This window comes from Artemia sp. Qi Xiang Cuo, chromosome 10 (assembly GCF_049724085.1).
Source record: "Artemia sp. Qi Xiang Cuo chromosome 10, ASM4972408v1, whole genome shotgun sequence".
Taxonomy (NCBI): Eukaryota; Metazoa; Arthropoda; class Branchiopoda; order Anostraca; family Artemiidae; genus Artemia; species Artemia sp. Qi Xiang Cuo.
The window spans coordinates 66127409-66134389 of record NC_142803.1 but is presented as its reverse complement, the minus strand read 5'-3'; the positions used below and the strand labels follow the sequence as shown (position 1 = coordinate 66134389).

Sequence of the window (6981 nt, the reverse complement as noted above, 5' to 3'; positions counted from 1 at the left end):
AAAAAATATTTTACATCCCATGCCCTTTAACTATCCAAATATGGACCCCTCTTGCCCCCTCTCCCAATAAAAGTGCTGGAGATTCGCCCTCGCCTATCTTCTCAATAGTTTATTTAATTAGAAGCTATATTACTCCGCTCTATACTGGGTCTGCTTCTTAACCACTGAAACTATCCAGCATGTCCGATTTGATTGTCAGCCACCGAGTGTGGAGAATATTCCCTTTAAACACCTCTGCTATATGGCAAATATTCCAAATACCTACACTGAAATCGTGGATTCTAACCTGTCTTAGGACGTGGATAAAAGGAATTTTAAGCCATTTATTGATATCGTAAAGAACAGTCTAATTGATTAGTGTTTATTATTGCAAAATGAAGTCATTAAAAAGAAGGAGGTTGCTCATCATTTGTTTTGGAGAGTGCAGAAGAGAGTGGGAGTGAGCGTGAAGAGCCATATTGGTACCGGCCAGCCTATTAAGTACCTGCACTTCCCACATCCCATCAATAGAATTAGAAGTTTAATTAGGATGTTGGTTTGTTTTAACTGATAAGAAGGCTTGGTTTGTCAGTTGCCTTAGAATCACTTTCGATTATTAAAAAGAGAACTAGCCATTTAAATTTCCAACCAAATGATTCCTTTCTGAAGCTTCTAAGACAACGTTGTCTATACAAAACCTTATATGCCCCGAGGGCATAACTTACAACCCTTGCCCTGACGGCTGTGGGGGAGTTGTCATCCTCAAAGACCTAATTTCCAGAACTTAAAACTACGTTTAATAAAATGGCTGTCTCAAAATTTTGATTGGATGTGTTTGGGGAAAAGGTGGACGTGAGAGGGAGGTTAGCTGCCCTCCAATAACTTTCTTTTATTAAAAAGGGCACTAGCCCTTTGAATTTCCTATCGAATGAGCCTTTTTGAAGTTTCTACGACAACGCCTTCTATAAAAACCGTATGTACCCCCATGGCATAACTTAGAACCATATCCCTGAGGATTGTGGGGGAGTGTCCCCCTCAAAAACATATTTTTATCTGGAAATCAACTACGCTAAACAAAAAGGCTATCTCAAAATTTTGATTGGATGTGTTTGGATAAATGATGGGCGTTGGGGGTTGGCTAGTTGCTCTCCAATCACTTTCGACTATTATAAAGGGCACTAGCCCTTTGAATTTCCAATCGAATGAGCCTTTTTTGAAGTTTCTATGACAACGCCTTCTATAAAAACCTTACATGCCCCGAGGGCATAACTTAAAACCCTTGCCTTGAGGGTTGTGGGGGATTGTCCTCCTCCAAAATATATTTTCTATTTGAAAATTAACTACGATGAACAATATGGCTATCTCAAAATGTTGATTGGATGTGTTTGGGGAAAGGATGGGCGTGGGGGGGGGGCGAGGTGCCCTCAAATAGCTTTGGCTATTAAAAAAGACGCTATAACTATCGATCTCCAGTAGAATGAGCCCCCTTTGAAGTTTCTAAGACGACCCCTTCCATAGAAAGTGCCTCTGGGAAAAAAAAATGATAATAATAAAACATTGGAGCCGTATGGCCTTTACTGTAGGCAACGCTATAGCATTGCCTCTGATACTCCATATCACTAATTTTGCTTGAAACTGTATCGTTGGACAATAGGATTATTTTAATTCGTTTTGCCTCTTTCTGTCCAAACATGCAATTTCTGCTGCGGCAGGGAAGATTAGATTTTCGCCAATAGTAAGGTTTTTACCAGCAGTCACAATCAAATGACCAATTTTGCAAGATGATTTTACAACATTTTCATTTGTTCTGCAAAAGTAGTGACACGAGAGACTGGCCGGCCTTCACAGACACTCTGGTGACTAAGCCTTAGTGACGCGTGCACGTCAACGTGTCCCACTGAAACCGCTTGAGAGTCAGAAAGGGACAATTCTGACGAATTTCCCTGTCTTAGAATTAAACGGTTTTTTTTTGTTGGCCAGCCAGGTACCTCATAAAAAGTTTTTGCGTACCCCCAAGGGGTACACGTACCACAGTTTGAGAACCCCTGCCCAAGGATATCCTTGTCTTTCCTAGAAAATTTTCTAAAATTAGCACTCTAAGTAGTTTGAAAGGATCCTCCAGAGTGTTTTTTGCCACGAAGAACTAGAAGAATCAAAGATTTGAATCTGAAATCGGCTTATAAATTTCATGCATTGCTTCTGAATCTTGTTTCAAGAGGAAATCTACATGGAAAAACATTGAGGTGAACTTTTTCGTTTGTTTTTATGAAGTCCAGTTGCTGGTCTTTCAGATCCCTTAACATTTGCCTGGATTTATCAGCCTCTTCTCTTCTTATTTCAAGTTATTAGGATTTAATTAATTTGAATGCCAGTCTATGAAAATCCCATATAGAAATATTTTCAGAAACATATGTAGCGCCTCAATAAAAGGGAGGGAGTGATTGTACAAATTCTGTCCTTACCAATTATGAGAAGTTACCAATTAGTTCTAAACTGTATTGATTTAGAATAATTCAATTAGGCTAAAGACGTAAAATCACTAAAGCTCCAAAAACTCTTTATAAATCTCGTTTTATTTATTTGGAAACTATTTTTGCACCCAGTAAACTTCTAATCTGAAACCAATGCTGTCAGTCTGTAAACATTAACATTCTATGAAACATCAGATTTGGGCTTTGAAATAAAATTAGAATGTTTAAACCCACAGTAATAGCTTTTATTGTCTGATATAGTTATTTCTAAAGATTGAGGAAGAATCTATTTTTGCCCTTCAAGATAATTGAGTGCTGTGTTTGTTAAACTGATCGTAATAAAAGTTTACTGGTTGCCGATAATTGGCCTTTCTTGCTGTTTTTCTTAGGCCAAGCAAAAAACCAGATGTTTTCAAATTGATTTGCTGAGATTATTGGGCTCGTAAAACAAAATTTAAGCAGATTTGGATTAAAAATGAGGCCTGATAACTCCATCTATCTGTTTTGCATTTGTGGCAAGATGAACTTGTAAAAAATAATTTGCAGCTTCAAACTATGTACCCAGTTTCCAATGGAATATTTTACACTAGCTTACTTTTTTCCAAAAGTATGAATCAGATCTTGGGTCTTGAATATTATTGATATACTTTACTGCTTTGTATAAATGTTTTGGCCCAAAGAATCCTTAAATCATTTCTTTAAGTTTTATCATTTCATTCAGGTTTTAATAAGGTTTTCTTTTGATATTAGTCATTTGCAAAAGTCGGGAAAGTTTCCCCGAAATGTCTTTTGAAAGAAATAAAATACTCTTGACTAGAATATTCTTGAGATCCTCATTTCAAGAATGAAAAACAAGCCTATTTTTCGTCAAATTTTCATTTATGAATCCTTTTCTACAAAATACGCGATTTGCCCAAGACTCACTACCTTTAGTGATACAAATTTCCTTTTTTGGTATTGGCCATTTTCGCTCTTTGTTGAGTTGGTAATTTTGTTAATAATTAAATTTTATTTTTTAATAAAAGATCTAAAGCCGAACTGGCTAGCCATTACAGAAAAAACAAAGAAATAAATATAAAGACGACAAACGGTTCTATGGCCAGTAAATGATAACAAGGAAAAAAAACCACAAAAACAAACATTTCACCTGTATCTAACAATCCGTCTTCAGCGTAAAAAAATAATAAAAAATACATATGAAAGTAAAATAGACTAACCTAAAATATATAATATACAATTACTTAACATTTATAATTTGAAGCTACATTCATGAAACCACCTCGCAAAAGTAACTGGATTAAACATTTTAAAATGGCAAATGAACTAGGAATAAGTTATTGCAACATACTTTTATGCAAAGCTTTTGATGCTACTATTCGCTTAGGTTTGTTATTTGAACTAACCCGTGGGACATTTTGTTATACTTTATTGTTAAATATGGGTTCAATTTTTAAAATAATATAAATAGGATCACTATATATAATCCCAGTATCTCTATTAATTGATAAATATGCAAAAATGTTTTTTTTTATTTCTAGTACTTCAAGAGCCCATTGAGTGAAACATTTATCATTGGATATGGTTGTTGCCTCATTGAACTGCACAAAATGGTCCGAATTAACCCTCTCGCGGGCGCTGGTGCTTTTTGAGAACACTTCACCTAAACCCACCTCCAGATTAAGATTCACTGTTTTTTGACAAGAACTTCAGTGCTATCTCTTCTCAATAGGCGTTTCTATCGTACTGTACGAGTCATCTAACAAAGAATTTCAAAACCTGAGAAAGGTAGCAGTTAATATCAGAAACATTTATTGTACTTTCACACAAAAGGTGAATTCAAATTCTGAATTTTTTTTATCTAACCTAGAACTTTTCGAGTTGCGGGAAATTTTCTCCAGAATTGGCTAGCCTATTGTCTATACACTGGCTGCTTTTTTATGTTTTACAAGCATTTAGCTTAGGATATCTGGCCATCTTCTTATTTTACGCAAAAGGACACTGCCCAAATTTGTTCCTAATGCAGAATCACGTCTGTCTACGTCTGAGGACAGTGCCCTACTAATATCAATACATTTGGAGAGGTACCTAACTGTTGAAGTTGATATTATCACTGATTTAAGTAGATGATGAACCTGTTCATTATGTCCACGTTATAGAATTGTACCCGTTTCTTGTCTACCGTAAAAAATGATAATCCTAAAGTAAATTTTCTTTTGCAGATGCGAAGTATGTTGACTGACGAGGAAGGCATCAAAATCATATTTGACGAGGAAAATGATATCATATATGAAGAGTCAGACGTAGATCTTACAAGTGATGAAGAGGACGGTCGAGACCCAGCCTGGGTCCCATCTGAAGTTGCAGACACTTTCTTTGTTCACAACGTAATTACTCAACTTAGTGCCGATGTTGTATCTGAAAGCGATTCAAATGACGAAGAGCCACCACCTGCATTAAAAAGTATAAGAACTTATTCAGTAAGAAACCAGCTGCTAATATATCAACCAAGCTAACAGATAGCTGTAAGACGGTTAGGAGGGACAATTCTGCGCCATCAGTAAGCAGTTTTGCCGGTAAAACTAAAGTGAACACAGCGAGACTATGGAAAGTAAGCGTGGACAACCCTATTGAATCTAACGTCTAAAATAATTTAACGTCTAAAAAAATAACGTGCTCTTAAATCTAAACGAGGAGGCAAACGCTCTTGACTGTTTCGGAGGATTTATGACTTATAAAATCCTGGAGATGATAGTCCGCGAGTCTAATTGCTACTCTATGAGAAAAAATGACACTTCCACAGTGATTTATTGAGCAGAGATAAACTACCAGAGTTTATTATTTATTTATTTCATGATCAATTATTTATTTAAATACATTTAAATTTCATCATCAGATACCCCCTCTGAATCCACAAGGGAACCGAGATAGACAAATTATTTAAATTGTTCAATGCTGTTGCCATCTAATAATATATAAGAGGGAACCTTAGATATTGGCATACATCACTTTGGTCTTTATTGGGTCAATTCTTAATCCAACCATTGCAGAGTAGTATTTAACTTTGTCCATCATCATTTGGGATTTTAGTAGATCATTCTCAGCGATGGAAAAATCAGCAGCATAATCTATGTTTGTAACCTGAGTACCTTTTCCAACCATCACTCCTTCATCCGCCCATCAACCATCACTTCCAACACCCGCCCATTGTGCAAATATATAGCCATAAGTATATATTTACATGTATTTTACCGCGCATCACTCGTGTTTCAACCTGGTTGTCCGTCAATTAAATCAAAACTGACGAAACCAGGAAACGGAAAAACAAATGATAAATATATGATATGGGCCATGTATTTACGCATTAGAAGGAGGGCCGGGGTAAATATAACAGAAGCGTATTCAAAATGGGTTAACCACAATTTTTCTTCATATTTTGAAGTAAGAATAGTTTTCTTAACATGTTTCCTTCTCAATTGCCCAATTCAGTGTCTACGCCATTTTTTTAACGTAAAGGAATTAAAATTTAGTTAGGATAGTATTTAGTTCTGAAGGACCCCTAAAGCAGAGTTGTTCCCTTAAAAAAAAACGATAAATATGCTTGGATTTGTTTTGGGACGAACACAGGAACAGGGGTACTTTGGGCTCAACAACCCTCCAAACTCCAACTTTCAAACTCCAAACTATCGAATTTCTGGAACTTCCTAATCCGATTATCTGAGCTTTTTATTTACTATTGTCCCCCTAGCCCACAAACAAAAGTCATAAGAGACTTCCAATTTAGGGTTATACACAATTCTTCGCTGTTTAATCTTTCAACTGCAAATGAGAAAAAAAAATCATATTGGTAATTAGTATCCTATAAGTTATAATCACTAATAGTTAAGAATTCTGCAACTGAAATTTTGAAATGACTCCCTGTCCCGAGTCCCTCCCCTAATTTAGTCCCATATTTAAAAGAAATACGACGGAAAACGGTATTATTGAATTCTTTTTAGAAAAATTACAAAAAAATAGAAAATAAGTAAAAAAATCAAAAAGCTTTTTAGTGTGGTTCCAGAATAAAAATAAAAAATATTCTGAAGTAAGCATACTTAACAATGGAAGAAGAAAAAAAAAAACAGAAGCATTGGTAGGAGTAACCGATAAACTTGTGCCTATATATATAGAAAAAGAAATGCACTCTTTGACTACTTCTAGTTTTCTGTCCCATTTTTCTAGAAAATGGGTAGTTTGAATGTGACATTACCATATTAGTTGGTCACGGGTCGTTGAAAATGAACATTTAGAGATGAGACGATTTTTTTGTAGTTGCATCCCACTTAAGACGCCTTTTTCTTACACGCTAGAAGTCAGTTGAGAAGAACTAGGCATAGAGAAGTAAAAAAATACCTTTGACTTGCATTTTATCCAAAGGGAAACTTTGGGGCTCAAAACACACGCGGGAAATTTTTTGGGATGTAGTACTTCAGGAAGGTAGAGAGAAAGGTTGAAATGGTTTAGGTACGTTCCGCGGATGAAGGGTAACAGATTT

At 35.7% G+C, this 6981-nt stretch overlaps 1 long non-coding RNA gene across 2 annotated transcripts in view; it reads left to right on the top strand.

Annotated features, from left to right (window-relative positions):
• The window catches only part of LOC148948060 (uncharacterized), a 28923-nt gene extending 23581 nt beyond the window's left edge, over nt 1-5342 (top strand). Inside the window, exons 1-2 of one of the 2 annotated variants that reach the window (XR_016142340.1) lie at nt 2796-4280; nt 4670-5342. This is a non-coding gene — a long non-coding RNA (uncharacterized LOC148948060). Of the gene's footprint in view, nt 1-2795; nt 4281-4669 lie in introns of those variants that run through there. The other variant, XR_016142341.1, reaches the window with a different exon arrangement.
• Nucleotides 5343-6981: the final 1639 nt, after the last annotated feature.